The sequence below is a fragment of the Macaca mulatta genome, chromosome 4 (assembly GCF_049350105.2).
Source record: "Macaca mulatta isolate MMU2019108-1 chromosome 4, T2T-MMU8v2.0, whole genome shotgun sequence".
Classification (NCBI taxonomy): Eukaryota; Metazoa; Chordata; class Mammalia; order Primates; family Cercopithecidae; genus Macaca; species Macaca mulatta.
In genome coordinates, this window is record NC_133409.1 from 128,179,812 (window position 1) to 128,197,587 (window position 17,776).

A 17,776-nucleotide genomic window follows, 5' to 3' on the forward strand; every position below is an offset into this window, starting at 1 on the left:
AGAGTCAGAATTGGGTTTAAAAACATAAATCTACTTATTATTCATGGATAATTCTATATAACTTACTTAAATTCCATGAACTTTAGTTTCTATTTTTATAAAATGGGCATAATAAAAGCATCTGAACCTCATATGATGGATGTAAAAATTAAATTAGATGACATATAAGAGCCCTAGTGTGTGGCCTGGCACATAGTAGATACCCAATAAATATTCATTTCTCTCTTTCTTTTTAGGATAGAGTAAATGTATGAGATTGAACAAAAATTTCTAATTGATAAGAGTATCAGAATATCACCATGTTTACTTACACTATTTCCTCCTGTTTCTCCCCTTAATATTTTTGCTCCAAAATAAAATAGAAAGGCAGTAGCTAAGAATCTTGACCCTTGTCTACCATCACCCAAAAGATTTTTACAAACCCTGTGACTCTTGTCCACAATAGCTGAAAATCTTACTCATCAGAAGTTACATGACAATCAGTGGCAAGTTAATTGATCTAAACATTTGCTCTGTAACCTCTGGAACCAATCACCATTTAGACTGAAGTGTTGTTTTGAATGAAGATACATATATATTTGTAAAAAATTAATTGAATGGGTGAAGATTTGTAGGTGGATCAAATTACACTGGGATGGTCTTTTCTCTTGATTTTATGTTTGACACTTAGTAATTTTCATCCTGGGCAAAACAAACCAGCTGATGGCTACAGTTTGCCCATGTGTTTTCCCAGTCTAGGAGGTGTGCTGGGGACCAACACCATGCAATCATCCATGAAGGCAAGAATTAATGATGCCTGTTTGGATCACCAGTGTATCTCTAGTGCTTAACATTCAGTAGATGCTCAACATATATTTGTTGAATGAATGAATGGTTGTGGGCCTACCACAGAGAAAATAAGACAGTGCTATGTGTCAAGTATAAAGGAATAGTAGATAAAGGACAAAGCATTTTTTAGTTTGTGATAAGTCAGTAGCTGCAAATACAATATAATCCCCTCACTAGCACTTCTCTGACTAACCACATTAGTTAATAGAAAGTTTTTTAGGACAGAAATGACTACTATTTCAAAGGTGAGATATTAAGAAGCAACATAGAAAACATGAGGAAAACATTTTTAAAAATTTTCTTCTCATGGCATGTAATAAAGCAATAACATAGGATGGAAGAAGGAAAAGTTTCAAGTCACTGAAATAATACATTATATAAAGATATTTTGTATATCATCAAAGAGAAACTGAAAGAGCAACCATCTTACCAGAAAAAAAGCACTTTATGTACTTATCAAGCTTGTCCACAAATTAAAATAAAGACACTACCAAACACAACAAAGAATGGCTCCATCATTTCCATAAATAAAACAGGTTATCTAACACTTAGAGTTTTTGTAAGAATTAAATAAAATTATACATGGGATGTCTCCAACATGATGACCACCATGTGAAAAGCTTTTAAAAGAGATTAGTTATTATTGTTGTAGCAGCATATTATAATCCTGAGTTTCCAAGGTAACTAGAAATCTAACATTAAGTACGTATGTAAAACCAATGCATGCCAGTGACATCATCATCATTTAAAAATTTCATAAAAATGATTACTGAATGTACTACAAAGCACCTTTCTTTAAAATCGGCATTTTGATTTCCTTTTTCCTCTGATCAACTTTTATCATTTTTTTCTTGCCTTTACATTTATGCCCTTACATCTCTGCATACAATGAAGCTGTATTCTCAGTTATGATTTTGTTAAGTGATAAGTCTACGTGGAAAGCAAGCCTATCCCCTTCAAATCTGCCTGTTCTAATTACCAATTCTAAAAACATAAATACTTTTTGAGAAGTCTTTGTTTTTGAACATCACAGGACTATTTTATTTAAAAACCTCTCTGTGATATCCCCGGTGAAAACATTTTAAGAATCACTTCTCAGTCTTTTGAAAGCACACATTGGCATTAATAAATCTGGTTACCTGAAAAGGGTTAGAGATGCTGAGCAGGCTGGCAATCTATAAGCCTTAGATTCCAATATGCTGCCCATACTCTGTGATGCACAGTTATATATATTTTTTTTTCCAAATCAACATGTGACTGTGTAGGAGATAGGCGAGCCTTCAAACTATGTGAAAATAGCTTTGAGATATTCTAATGACATTCAATTGAGTAGCCTGTAGGCATAAAGGAATTTGAGACACAAAAAAAATCATTGTTTCAGTGCATAGTTATTAAAATGTTTTGCTATAAAGACAGAAAGCCTTCTTTCTTTTTGGAGACATTTACTAAGGTCCACAATGTTTTCTGTTTTCTCAATAAGGTTACCAGTAAAAATGCAGTAAATGTTTCTTCAAGACTTCAAATTGAATTTAAATTATTTTTTAAATAATAAAATTTCCTGTCAAAGCTGACATGGGAAATATACAACAAACTAATTCCTTTTCAAAACAACTTTTTTGGTAAAGAAGAATAGATGATCATTAAGCACACTTAACAGTTTCTATGAAAATGTATCTGAGATTTTATATCAGAAGAATAAATGTGGATTTTTGCAAAGTCATTACTTTTTAAAGAAATCTTTGGACATTCTAGACTCTTAAGCATGAGCTCAGCAGCCAGACTGAGCTTCAAGCTTCAATCCCAGTTTTCCCACTTAATAGCAGTGAGACCTTGGACAGATTTCTTACTCTCTCATTGCCTCAATTTTCTCATCTGCAAAATAGGGATAGTAAGAGTAGCTACCTCATAGGGTTGTGGTTACATAAGCTACATAAGCCTTTGGAACAGTAGCTGGCACATAGTAGGCACAGAATAAATATTAACCCCTATTATCAGCTATTATTCACAACAGGATTGCCATACAAGTTTTAAGCAGCTCGTTCACTATTTTCCACCTTTCTCTACCCATTCCCACATCCTCTTTCAACACTCTAAAGATAATCAATGCGTGACTCTTGCTACTCATATAGTTGACTTTCTCTTTCCCTGAACTTCTGTGTTCTAAATATTGTTTGTCCCTTTCATCTTCAAGAAAGTCTTTCTCCTGGTCTTCCCTGACACCATCCTGCCCTGGTTCTTCTCCAGTGACTTCCCTGTTTCCCCTCCTCCTTCAAGAGAAAGACCCAGCTGATCACTCCTGTAATCCCAGCACTTTGGGAGGCTGAGTCAGGAGGACCACTTGAGGTCAGGAGTTTAAGACCAGCCTGGGAACAGAGTGAAACCCTGTCTGTACAAAAAAAAAAAAAAAAAAAAAAAAAAAACCAAGAAAAAAAGAAAAAAAAAGAAAAAATTAGCCTGGTGTGATATGCGCATATAGTCCTAGCTATTTGGGAGGTGGAGGTGAAGGAGTTCTTGAGCCCAGAAGTCCAAGGCTGCAATGAGCTATGATCATGCCACTTAACTCCAGCCTGGGTAAAATTTTGAGACCCTGTCTCTCATAAAAAAGAAAGAAAAAAGAAAAAGAAAGAAAGAAAGAAACATCCCCAAGCCTTAACATTTGGCATCCTCCTCTTTCCATTGCCTGAGGTCTCTCCTCCCTGACTATCCTCTCTCATGTTCTCTACTCTCATGGTTTCAATGCTCATGAGAACTGGCTGATTTCAATGCGCATTTCCTGTGCTCTCTCCTGAGCTCCAGCTTCTCCTCTTTGATGTTTCACTTGCTGACTCTAATATGAGCAACCACGGTGCAAGTCACTGGATTGAGGAGTTTGACAAACATGAGTGTGAGGCTGGGTTCTGCCATTTACAAGTTGTATGACTTTGGTCAATTGTCTTCCTTCCTGAAAATCTCCATTTCCTTATATATATAATAGGCCATTTATAAAACCTATCTGTTAGGCTCCATTAGATAATGCAATATATATAAAGCATTTGAAATAATGCCTGTTACATAGAAAACCCTCAACATATGTTAGATGATTATTAATATTGACCTCCAACTAAATATGCCCCAAATATTTTGACATTTCACACACGTGTATAAAATAACTCTTCTTCTGTATAATTTCTAGAAATGTTTTACTGCCACCATCATTTTCAAGACACTAGATTTTAGCTTTTTTTATCATTTTGTCTCACTTGTTTCCATCATCTGAGTGGTCCTACATTTCAACTGTAATTTTAAAATAACAATAATTTTAAGTTGTGTATGTTGCTGCCTAGTTGAAGGGATACTCTTCAGCCTCCTTTATTAGTACATACGGCTATGTAACTAAGTTGTAACCAATGAGAAGTAATTGAAAGTAAGTTTCTTTAAAATATGTGGCATGCCCTTCTTTATCTCATCCTCCATTCTGCTGTCTGGAATTTGGATGTGATAGCCAGATCCCTAGCAGCCATCTTAGATCCTGATGATAAGGGCTTCACTCTAACGAAGACAGAATCATGAAAAAATTGACAAGAAGAGATCTCAAACAAGAACAAAACTAAATTTCTGAACATTTTTTTAATGTGAGAATAAAGCAAACATCTATTTTGGGGTTTTCTCTCTTTTGCACAGCCAGATCTAATCTTAAGTAAATTAACAACAATTCAATTTCTAACTCTTCCCTAACATGTAGCCTTCTTGGTAGCCAGGCCAACTTCCTCACAGTTGCACTACCTGCTTCGGCTCAGTTGCTTCATTTCCTGTCCTTCCTGGCTTCTTACCCTCCACTATCTTAGGTCAAGAGTTCAGATCTACCAGGAGTCTTCTTTAATTTTGAAGTGCTCAGCTCTCTTCCTCTCATCTAAAAACATTGTAGCACTTACATTCTGTCCCACAGCGTGAATGACCCACATGGAATAGTCCTGTCTCTTGAATTGTTTGCAAAATCATTAATAACTGGGTGTTGCAGGTTGGATTATCTGGAGATAGTTGCAGAGACAAAATTCAGGGTGCCAGATATTTATGAGAGAGCAACTGATAGGAAGTAAAAGGAAGAGGCAGGATTGGCAGAGGGAGAAGTTGGATGATGAAGCCGACCCAACGGAGCCTGGGCTAATTGGGTAAGGAGCTTAGGAGCTCCCTAACACTTGGTATTAGGAAGTGCTGCCCATAAGTGCTTCCCATATCCAGCCAAAGTAGTCAAGGCTTCACCCGCTGTGGGCTTCCCTGAGAAGGTAACCTCAGTGGAAAGCCTCTCTGCAGATGAGGTTGACCCTGAAGGAGGTGACAGTTGGATGCTACCTGCCAACCACACCTTCCACAGCTCAACAGCAAGCCCTTTCTCAAAATGGGATCTGGGCACCACATTTCTGTGTCTGCCATACTATGTCAGCATTTTATGCTTCTCTTTCCAAAGTACCTATTTTAATAATAAACCTATAGCAAGTATTCGATAAATACTTACAGAGCTCTTCAACTGAATGTATTCCAAGCTTGGTATAAGAAATATAATCTGTACAAAGTTCAGGAGATAAATTTTCCTGTGCCCCCCAGAAAAGTCTTAAAAAGTTCCAAGTATCTTGGACCGCAGGCATGCACCACCACATCCGACCAAAAAATTTAACAAGTTCCTTTGTAAGAACAAATCTTTTCAAAACATTTCCCTTCTGCTTCCTGGAATTGGTATTTACTTTGCATAAGATATAAGTTTTTTGTTGTGCAGAACATGCCTTTTTTACTTCACTTCATACATCGCCTACCTGCTAGATGCTGCTAGGGCCTCCAGTCATACTCCATCTGAAGTACCAGCAAGTGGGAGGGACCTGCCCATTTGACTTGCTTATTATGAGGAACACCGTGCTCTCGGGGAAAATCTTCTAAGGAAGAAAACTTGCGATTCATCTTGAGATCATGAAAGCAAATTCATGAACAAACAAATTCACGAATTCAAACTGAGAACAGAGATTCTGACTCTGCAAACTCTGACTAAACTTGCGCTGTTGTTTCCACTCTTCTCTCATAAGCTCTTTCACTCGAAGATTACTTGGGGGTCTCTACAGATCTCATAAATAATTTCTCTCTCCCCTTTGTTAAGGGGCCAATAGAAAATGTTATTAGAAATCAGACAGTTTTCCCGTTTCCTGTACCCTTCTTTTTTACTCCAATCACTCTATCCAACTCCAACTGCATTCTAGTTACAGGAGGAGTCAGAAAGGGATTGGGAGGGAAAGGAAAACCCAGAATTGAATGAGGTCCTAACTCTGGTCATCAGTAAATAGGACAGCAACACGGGGGAAAAAAGCACCAAAGATAAATAATAGTTATTATTATTTTAAAAATAATGAAAATAAGTGAAAAGTCAGTCTAAGGTGGGTTAGTTGAGACCCACCTTCCTCTCACTTTGTCCTGACTTCTTCTGAGTAGAGGGAGCAAAAGTCTCTCTTCCCCATTATGTATCTGAACTGTGACCAATACATTTACTTTAGCCTCGAGATAAGCCAGATGAAGTAATCACAAGGTGAGTTTGCTTTGTGTGACTGCCTGCTGCAAGTCTTCCTATATCTCTGTCTACCCACCGCTTCCCAAAATACATCTTTATGGTAATTTAGCCCCTTTAAGAATCACTCCCATCTGTTCTCTGCTATGACGATAGTTACTTGAAGAGATAGCTATCTTTGCTGGCTGGCTGTGGAGCGTGGTGGTGAGGGTGGTTGACACACAATCTACAGAAAAGTCACCCAAATGTAATCCATTTGTAAATCATCACTTGAGTGTTTTCGAAATGTTTGTGTTTGGAGGTTGTTTTCTTCATTTCCCTGAGCCAGAAGGCCTTGTCAGAAAATCAAACTTCAAAAGTGACAAACTGCTCTGATCATATAAGGGTGGTTTAGTTGCTAGGGAAACCACTTTAAAAGGAGAAACAGATCCTATTTGTGAATTTATAACTGAGAGAAGAAACAGATGCTAAGTTTCTGAGTGAGTCTAATTTACTTTAAAACACATTTGGGGTCGGTGGGTGGCAGCAATGAGGGTTATATTTTTTAGGACATAGACATAGCAAATTCTCCAAAATTTAGGAAACCTTAGTGTAGCACAGAAATTATGGGTAAAAAACAAGAATGTCTGTCTTCTTCTTAGCTTTGTAAATTAAAAAAACAGAAACAAGACAAATATTTTTTCCCAGGACACTTGTGGGATATGGGAAAACTGCCAGGACTCACCACCAAGCCCCACACAAGTAAAAGCTTCTGACAGTGCTGATGGTGTGATCTTAGGGAAAAAACAGAAATCTCTTGTGAATACTCTGCAAATATTTGCAAAGGAGTTGTCCAGAATAAAATAAAAATATGCAGACTGAGGCTGCTTTATGCAAAAATGGACAAGGAGAAGACCTAAGTTTTCTCTCAAAATACTTATCCATACCTGCCAATTAAGCCTCAACATGTAGAGCTTCGATTTTCTTATCTTACAGGAAGTTTCAGATTCTTCCCTGAAAATGAATTTTGATACCAGGGAAAAGGAAAAACCTAGGCAGTAACAGGAGTGGCTTCTACAATAAGATAAAAGAATTCAAAGCTGGTCGCCAAATAAAATATTATTATTATTGCTGTTATTAATATTATTGTCATCGTTATTATTATTACTATTAACACCATCATAATTTATTATTTCTATCATCACCAACATAATAATTATAATGCTTATCCTCTTCATCACCATTACCACTTTAAAATAAAAATAGCTCCTCTTCTTTGGATATTTATCATGTGTCATAAATTGTAAATGCTTTACATTCATTTTCAGACAATTCCCAGAAGTTGGCAAACTCTTTCTGTAAAGGGCCAGAAAGTAAACATTTTAGGCTTTGTGGGCCATACTGTCTTTGCCACAGCTCTTCAGCTCTGCCACTGGATGACAAAAGCAGTCAACGAAAATATGCAAAGAAATTAGTGTGCCTATGTTCCAATACAGCCTTCAGCCTGGTGTGTCACAGGGCCTGTAGCAGAGGGAGTAAGTGTGCCTATGCGGATGCACAGTAGTAATGGGTCATGGTTGCCTCCTAATTTCCAATAGAGCAGTCTGAAAGTGCTTTCTGGACCAGCCATAAATCATTTTGTAAGCACCAAATGCTAAATGACTTGAATTTGAAATTCCACATGTGTTTTTAAAAGCCCCCTCGTTTTAGCAGCTAATGAGCTTTTTGACCTTAGACAACACTTGTGTTGCCAGACTCCAGATTTCCCATCTGTAAAACACAGCTGCTTGCCTAGATCCGTGTTTTTCCAACCACAAGTCATGACTATGAGTGAGTCCTGTTTGGCATTTTTAAAATGAATTAGATAAAAGAAGAATAGAATAGAACAAAATCAAATTTAATAGAAAATACATTAGTAAGCACTATTTCAGAGATATATGAAGAGGCTCTGTTTCAGATATATATGAACACACACACACTGTACTTGTGGTTCACAAATTTGAAAGTCACTGGACCAGATGACCTGAAAGTTCTGTGCAGCCTTAAGATTCAATAACTTGAGCTGGGCACGGTGGCTCATGCCTGTAATCCCAGTACTTTGGGATGCCGAGGCAGGCAGATCACCTAAGGTTTGGAGTTCAAGACCAGCATGGCCAACATGGTGAAACCCCATCTCTGCTAAAAATACAAAAATTAGCTGGGCATGGTGGTGCACGCCTGTAATCCCAGCTACTCGGGAGGCCCAGGCAGGAGAACTGCTTGAACCCAGGAGGCAGAGGTTGCAGTGAGCCAAGATCGCGCCACTGCACCACTCCTGCCTAGGCTACAAGAGTGAATACTCTCTCAAAAGAAAAAAAAATAGATTCAATAACTCTGTAGTCCATCCTCCCTGCAATAAAACCACTCAAATCACACACTGAAGTGATGGAAAGTCAATGGGACTATAATTCTTATCAATCCTCTCAGAAACTTAGTCTTGCAGTTGTTGAGAAAATTTAAAACCATTTTAATTTAAATAAACCATTTTAATATTAAAGCCATTTAAATATTATTATATTATGAATTATATTATAATGCTATTTATATCATTATAATAATAAATTTATACCACTGTTTATATATTAACAGTAGTGAGACTTTTGCTACACTGTGGATATAATTATACCTATATTTAAGTATATTTTATTGGGAAAATATGATCAATAAAGAAATATGTTCTGCAGAACTTGCCTGACTTTTATGGTACTACTTGCCTATCTATGAATACAACAATAATATCAAATAAGATGTCAATAGCCTGTCAAACATGGGACCATTGTGAAATGATTTGAACTTGTACCAAGATATATAAAAGGGGCAAAACTTTCTAGTTCTTGTTTTCATTTGAGGGATACAGTATATGCTATTGCTAGGCCAATAATTATGATTTGCATTGAAATTGCAATTCACAAGTATGTAGAATGATCCAGCCAAAAAAACTCAGCCCTTTTGGTTCCATTTAAATCTGGAAGCCCTAGAGGAAACACTACTCATTTGCAGAAATTGTAGTGCCAGTGCGTGTGATATATTGAATGAAAAGGACAGGAAAGACACTTCAAGCATTCACCTTCTGATATTGAAACCCATCCTATTTTTAATCCTCTCTCGGGTATTTAATTCCAGATCCTAGTCAAGTCATGCTGTAGGCGGGGCGCGGTGGCTCACGCCTGTAATCCCAGCACTTTGGGAGGCCGAGGCGGGCGGATCACAAGGTCAGGAGATCGAGACCACGGTGAAACCCCGTCTCTACTAAAAATACAAAAAACTAGCCGGGCGCGGTGGCGGGCGCCTGTAGTCCCAGCCACTCAGGAGGCTGAGGCAGGAGAATGGCGTAAACCCAGGAGGCGGAGCTTGCAGTGAGCCGAGATCGCGCCACTGCACTCCAGCCTGGGCGACAGAGCGAGACTCCGTCTCAAAAAAACAAACAAACAAACAAACAAACAAAAAGTCATGCTGTAAAAACTATCCAGGTTGACAAATTATCTGTGTTCACTTAGCTGCAATTTCCCTTCTGAAAACCATCTTCATGAATTGGTATTCAAAAACACATGCTTAGTTTAGAGACAATCTTGTTGAATAGAGAAATGACTCTGAAAACCAAAGAATTAATAGCAGAAATCAAAAATTAGTTAAGTACAAAAAAGTGAGACAGTAAATACGAATGTTTAAATGGGCTGAAAGTTTACAAGTTCTCAAACAACAAGTGTTGGTATAATTAAAAGAGATCTGTAACTGGAGGTCTAGGGTTTAGAAGGATCATGACAATAGATCCTTGGAACTGGGGCTGAGCGCAGGGAGCTGTTCTCAGACACTGAGGATCAAGTCATTGCTTGCTTTTCACTGCAATTGGGGAATGGCTAGATTTACTTGGCAGTAATAATGATCATTTTAGGAACTCAGTGATTTTTCTCCCACATGATCTTGAAAACCCACCTTTCCTTCTATCTTACAGGCAAGACTAATTCAGTCTCCTGGCTAGATTCCTTGAATATAACTTTCCCACTCACCATTTTATCCCACCTTCAATTACTAAATAATTTCTCTCAGACAATATTAAGTGAAATGCCTATATTGGATATGCTGATACTCTATAGGAAAAGATAGTCTCCCTTAAAAGGAATATAGAGTTCATAGTATTTAATTTTCCATATTTAATTAAGTGACTTTAGAAATTTTAAATCAGGCCTGGCGCGGTGGCTCAAGCCTGTAATCCCAGCACTTTGGGAGGCCGAGACGGGCGGATCACGAGGTCAGGAGATCGAGACCATCCTGGCGAACACGGTGAAACCCCGTCTCTACTAAAAAAATACAAAAAACTAGCCGGGCGAGGTGGCGGGCGCCTGTAGTCCCAGCTACACAGGAGGCTGAGGCAGGAGAATGGCGTAAACCCGGGAGGCGGAGCTTGCAGTGAGCTGAGATCCGGCCACTGCGCTCCAGCCCCGGCGACAGAGCGAGACTCCGTCTCAAAAAAAAAAAAAAAAGAAAGAAATTTTAAATCAATTTTGTAATTTTATGAATAGAAGGTGCTCTCAGAAATAAAATCTCAATGTATGACAACGTACTATAGGAAATATGGGTACAATTTATGATGGCTCAACTTTTACTCATCAACCAGGAGTTTCCTCTACAGAAGCAGTTCTCAATTCTGGGAGATTTTTTCCCCCCAGGGTACATTTGGCAATGTCTGGAGACATTTTGGTTTTCATAAAAAGTGGGAGAGGTGTGCTCCTGGCCTCTGGTGAGTATAGGCGAGGGATGTTTCTAAATATCCTGTAAGTCACAGCACAGTCCCTGGCAACAAAGTTATGGAGGTAGGATTATCTTCCCGGGAAAAACTAAGTAATTTCTAAGTTTAGTAGATTCTAACAAAGTAAGTATCTTCCACTTAACTATTGTGCTTAACTTTTCTATCTCAAGACATCCTGATAAGATAGCTGATGTACTCCATACAGCTGTCTGGGCATTTTCTGTTGGAAGAGTCATGGTGGGGGCATTATCACCCATGGAAAAGTTGAGAAGAAAGCCTAAATCTCACAGCATCAAATTCCCTCTGATGCTTGAGAGGCAGTTTAAGAACTGCTGCTTATGCTTCTTCTGTTAATATCCAACAGCATAAGAAAGAAAACATGAGAAAATGAACAAAAGTGATCAACAGAAACAAACCTGATTAATAAAAACTGATCAATCCTGCGACTCATTTTAGTTTCACTAAGAATGACACTTCCAGGGCCGGGCGCGGTGGCTCAAGCCTGTAATCCCAGCACTTTGGGAGGCCGAGACGGGCGGATCACGAGGTCAGGAGATCGAGATCATCCTGGCTAACACGGTGAAACCCCGTCTCTACTAAAAAAATACAAAAAAAAAACTAGCCGGGCGAGGTGGCGGGTGCCTGTGGTCCCAGCTACTCGGAAGGCTGAGGCAGGAGAATGGCGTAAACCCGGGAGGCGGAGCTTGCAGTGAGTTGAGATCCGGCCACTGCACTCCAGCCTGGGCGACAGAGCAAGACTCTGTCTCAAAAAAAAAAAAAAAAGGAATGACACTTCCAAATCAGAAACAAGGCTATTTAAAAGGGGGAGAGGTACTGTCAGAACAGATTAATGAACAAACTGATTGTGGTGTATGCAGACAATGAGGACCCCACTGCTATGAGGAGGTTCAATTCAGAGACTTAAGACAGAGGTGCTAAATCAAGCCCAGTTTCATTCAGAGAATATATTGATGGCCTAATTTTGTTATAGTACCATAGTTTTGAAAATGTTCAAGATCGGCAGCAGTTCAGGCTATACTTTAGAAACATTCTGAAGTAAGTTCAATACAAATTTTGGTTTAAAAAATAAAGTCAATATTTGGGCTCAACTCAGGCTTTAGAAAATACTTCACATATATTTGGCATTATGGGATTTTGTTTCTTTTGTTTTGTTTTTGAGATGGATTCTGATTCTTGTCGCTGAAAGGCTCAAAGGGTCAGGTATAAGCATTCTGTAAGAGGGATAGTCTTAGAGCTATGTCATATAAGCCATCCATCAGATATAGAACTGTCCTGAAACCCAAGTCTTTCAGCTAACCTGTCATTGCTCAAAATCAAAATGTGTATTCAGCCACATTCTGTACTCCTTGAAAAGAAAAAGTACAGCTTTGAATCCTGGGAGTAAAATTATCACGTGGCCTTGGGATATAAAACTAATCAGGTAGCATAAAATACCAGGTGGCCCAATAATCAGACTTAGCTAAGGTAATTCCCAATGGAATTTATATCCTGAAAATAGATATTTTAGCCTTGCTGAAATGTTACTATTGTAAAGGGACTTTTCTTTTTTAATGATTAATGTTACGTAACCCAGCACGGCTACATATGTAGAGAATGTCTGCAAATTTGCATATGTCTTTTAAATCCTGAATCAATTTATTAATTCAACTAAAACCCACACCAAAAATAAAAGAGGTTTATTTGAAAATAAAGAGGCTAATGTTGTACTTTGTTATAGGAATAAAGTATTTAGAAATCCACCAGAATTATAAGTCTAAATATTTTATTCCCCCCTTTTATTCAGGTTCCACTAGAAACAGTAAAAACTCTTTGCTATAGGCCTCAAAAAATGTTGAACTTGAGGGGAAAAAAGGTGGCCTCCAAGGTTTCTGGAGTATGGACTTATCAATAAAATAATTTGAGCACATACTTCTATAGAAATATCTATTAATTTGTTTATTCATTATCATGCACATGTGGTCCTGGACAAATGTATAATGTAACACGTGCACCTAAATAGAAATTTAAAAGGTGAAAATAAAAACACAGAATAATAATTTTTCTCCATACCCTTATCTGGCACAACCTCTGAGATTTGCTTACCAGTTATGAGACCACTGTAATATGTATAATAAGCTATTCAAGCATAGTGGCTTTTTTTTATGACTTAAGCTTTTTGAGCTTCACAGAAACTGATAAACAATGGCCACCAAAGTTGAGAAGCCTGTCTGCTCAAACACCTGAGAGACAGATGTGCTTTGGAATGTTCTTTGACCCCTCCGTAATTAAAAATATGGGCTAGAGAGATATGGGGATGAGGGACATTTATCTTCTAAGGTTAAATAATGACACAGTCTTTGTGGCTGGCCATGCTCTTTGACCTCGTTCAACTCTGGCATCAAGATTGTCTCACTTACTACAGAACCCCAAGGAAAGCTAAGAAGGGTAAAATGAATCAGTAATTTCATAAGTTACTATATATGTATGCTTTGATTTATCCATTGGTGCTCCCACTTAGGCCAGACCCTCACTTCTTCCTTCCCTGAACCTCCAGCATCTGACTTTTGACATATTCAGGAAGTTTGATGCCTCAGAGACCTAAGCAGAAGTTTCTTGCTTTTCCTTGGCTTGTTCTTCAGAAAAGACAAACTATTTTACTTCAATTCTGAAACCATCTTGCATAAACCAAATGTGTCAAGTTTGGAAAACACATAAGCATAAGAATATGCAAATTTCCTTTTGGGAACAAGAGCTAACTTGAAAATGATACCATGGCCCTTTCTGAAGACTCCAGAAGAAAGCTGCTTAGCTCAGTAAGTTGCATTAACTCATGAGTAGGTTCAGCCTGCCCAGGTGTTCTCCTTCTGGACACATTCCCCAGGTAGAGCTTTAGGCTCTGCAGAAAGCCTGGTTGCTGCCTGGCAGATGGATCTTCTGGCAAAGAGCAAGAATCTCAAACAGTGGCGGAGTCGAAAAAAGAGTATCTTTCCCATAAGCATCATAAAGTATCTTGTGTTTTTTTAAATTTTTCTTAATCAGTTCAATAAATGGCAGCATCATCCAAGCAGAATCTACTTTATTTTATTTAGACAAAGTAATGTTCTCACAACCCACGCAGGTCCAGAGCTTGGATTCTCTTCCTTCTCACCGACCCTCACACATCTGAGGGCAGTGGCCCCCAGAGGAAGGAGAAGGTGTGCAAGTGAGGAGTCACCAAGCTTTCAAAGATGTCCTGGATTATCGGAAATTTTTTAGCCCCTCTATTAGATTCATTCCTCTTTGCTACTATTTTTTATCCCTGATTTCCGTGGGTTTTTTTTTTACTTTTTTTTTTGCATCAAATAACATTTCTTTCTCTTGAAACACTTTCCCTCTATAAAACCACCCACTTCAATTTAGTCATTGAGTCATCAGAATGGACTCATTAATAGATAAAGACAAACAATCTGAATCCAAGGCTATTTGCTATAAATGTGAAACTTGTACCTTTTCAGCAGTTTATATACCTAAGGCAGATTTTGTAACACCTCCTTGCCTTCTACCCTCATAGTCACTGAAGAGACTCAGCTATAGGACTTTTTGGCTTTGACGCCATATTAGAATAGACTTCCAGAAACCACTCCCTACTTCCGTATACTCATAATGTTCATTTACTCATCATTTGTTCAAAAAATCTTGACTGAGCACTGGCTAGGTGCCAGGTGTTACCCCAGATCCTGGGGATAAAACAGAGAGCTAAATACACAAAAATCCCTGCCTTCATGTCACCTCTATTTTAGAAGACGGAGATAGATGATAAATAAAATAAATTATATAATATCTTAGAATATTCTGGTCATGCTGAGAAGGAACTAAGCATGGAAGATATGCACAGGGAGTACCAGAAGATGGAGGTGAGAGCACAACAGATTTAAATAGGTTGGACAGAGAAGGCTTCCTTGGAGGCGACTTTTAAGAAGAAGATTGAAAGAGATGAAGAAATAAACTATGCAGATAACTAGGTGAAAATACTCCAACAGAGAACAGCAAAAACCAAGACCCAAAGGTGGGAGACTATCTGACATCCCTGAAGAACAGAGGTTGGTGTGACCGGAGAAAATGACCCTGGAGAAGAGCCACAAGGGATGTGGCAAGATTCTTAAGAAGGGGCCAGATTGCTAGGGCCTTGTCACCCACTATAACGGACTTGGCTTTTATTCTGAGTGAAATGGGAAACTATTGAAATATTCATAGCAAAGTGGTGACATGATCTCACTCCCTAGTAGCAATGAGCATATTAAGCACCTGAATCTTGGTTTCTTTATGCCCCATTCCCCTAAAATGAATGAGGTTTCCTGCAGAAATTGCTGATTCCAAAGTTCAGTCAAGAAAAGCACAAAGTAATACTAAAAATTAAATATACACACATAAATAGGTGGGGTAAGAAGAGAAAGAACCACTGTTCAATTGTGGGCACCTTAGGCTGGAGGGGTCTTTTAGACATTCAAGTGAAGATGCTGAATATGGAGTTAGATATATGAGCCTAGAATTTAAACATAGAGTAACATCTGGAGATGTAAATGTGGAAGTTATAAAGATACAGAGAGTCTGTACAACCTTGAGATTGAATCATATTACCTAGCTAAGGAGTAAATGTAGATAAAGAACCAATGAACACACATACAACGGTGGTAAATGTGAGGAGGATGAAGGCTGAAAAATATGGAGTATTCATAGAAAATAACCAATAGTTCAGTTATTCCAGGACACAGGACACATAAATCTGAGCAGTGGAAATTCAGGCTGTCATGGCAGGTCCAGGAGAGAATACAAAGGGCCTGGAATGCAGCCTAAGGAATTTCTTCTTCAGAATTCAGAATAAGTGAGAGCAGCAGATGTAGACTCAGCAGTCATCAACATAAAGCAAGCTGGAGCTTCATAGCCTGATGAGACTGCTCTGGGAAAATAAATAAATAAATGAAGGCCTTGAGCTGAGGCTAGAACTCTGGTAACTCTGGAACTATTCATGTAGGAAAATGAATGTGAATAGATGCTTGTGTGAGTCAGCCACTGGTAGGCAGCTCGTCACGCAATGACCTTTTCAAAGGAATGGATCTGTGCTTGGCAAGCTGAAGGCTTCTCACAGGACACTGCAGCTAGGCTTGTAAAGCTGTTAAGGCTCACTCTACTGGGCTTCCACCCTTTAATCTCACTGATTCCTTTTGTTTATTTGTAGCCTAGCTACAAATGAGAAACTTGATCTCTTCGAATATCCCCCAGAGAATTTTGACATGACCAGAGATGATGCAGACAATCATGATATCATGATAAACACGATGTTTACTGTGTGCCAAACATTTATTAAGTACTTTCTCATGGAGTCCTCACAAAAACTTTTTGAAATAGGTATGACTATCATTCCTATTTAATAAGTGGGAATTCTGATACTTAAAAATGGTTCACTAACCTCTCCCGAGGTCGTACAGCATGCAATAGCTATAGCACTCAGGCACAGGTCTTTCTGACTCCATAGCACTGAGGTCTTAGCTATTGTCATACAATGTTTCTCAATGCCTCTCAGAGGTGCCACTTGGAACCTCAGCCAGTTAGAAATGGTAGGGCTGGTGTCAGGAGAGAGGAGTAGGATGAAGATGTAACTGTCACTTGGTCTGGCCTTGTGCCTCAGTTATCCATTTAAGGAACTCTCAGTTGAAGCCCATGACTTACTAAAGATGAAAAGCCTGTTACGGATGCAATTTCTAGTGAAAAACTACCTGCAGGGTGAACACAGTAGATTTCAAATCTGGTCTATCTGTGCTTTAAGAAGGGTCTTCAAGAAGTGGAGGTTTGCTACAAAATTGGAATACATTCCTAGAGTAACACCTGGGATCATCTCAAAAAACCTTTAAGTCTCGACATATACAACTTTTAGATACAAAGTAAATGAAGCAAAGAAGATTTTGCAGAAATTCACAATGGCCGAATTTTTGAAGCTTTTATCCACCATCCTATTTGCTCCTGTGACTCTTAGATTAAAATGCCTTTACAATAACAGGGATACATTGGGAACAGTCAAAGCTGTGCTACCCTGGGGGAACAAGCTAAAACAATGCAATGAAAATACACTAATCTTCCCTATTTGAGAAATTCAAAAAGAAAAAATAATTCCTGAATTTGCAAAGAGTACTTTTCTCTCCTTGTTAAATTGTTAACCCAAATTAAAAAGATTCCAAGCTATTGTATATGTACACATATCCACCTGCTTGACGTATAGAAAAGCAATTAAGTCACTCTGGAATGCATTCATGGTGGATTAAATAAATACCCTCTCCCTGTCTTATTTCACTTACATCTACGTAATGTGACCCTGATTGCAAGAGCAGTGCCTTGCGAATAAAAGCTGCAGGAACGTTCAGTACCCACTTATTATTCCATCATCATAGGCTTGACACACCCAGCAGTAAATGTGATCATGTTCAGCACCATAAACAAAATTGTTATCATCAATTACTACTGTGGATAATTCATAGTTTCCAGGGACACTACTGGAAAAAAAAAAATAAGAAATGAACCTTCAGGTGTGGAATCTTAAGCTTCAACTAAAGAGTGTACAAAAACTGGGATGCCAGCTTAGGAAAGAGAGAAGGGAGGGGTGATGGGGGGAGCAAGAAAGTTCAACG

The 17,776-nt window shown here is 38.5% G+C and overlaps 1 protein-coding gene across 33 annotated transcripts in view; it reads right to left on the reverse strand.

The window, feature by feature from the left end:
- MLIP (muscular LMNA interacting protein) overlaps positions 1–17,776 on the reverse strand; it is a 258,328-nt gene that overhangs the window by 167,811 nt on the left and 72,741 nt on the right. The gene's annotated exons all lie outside the window — the stretch shown is intronic.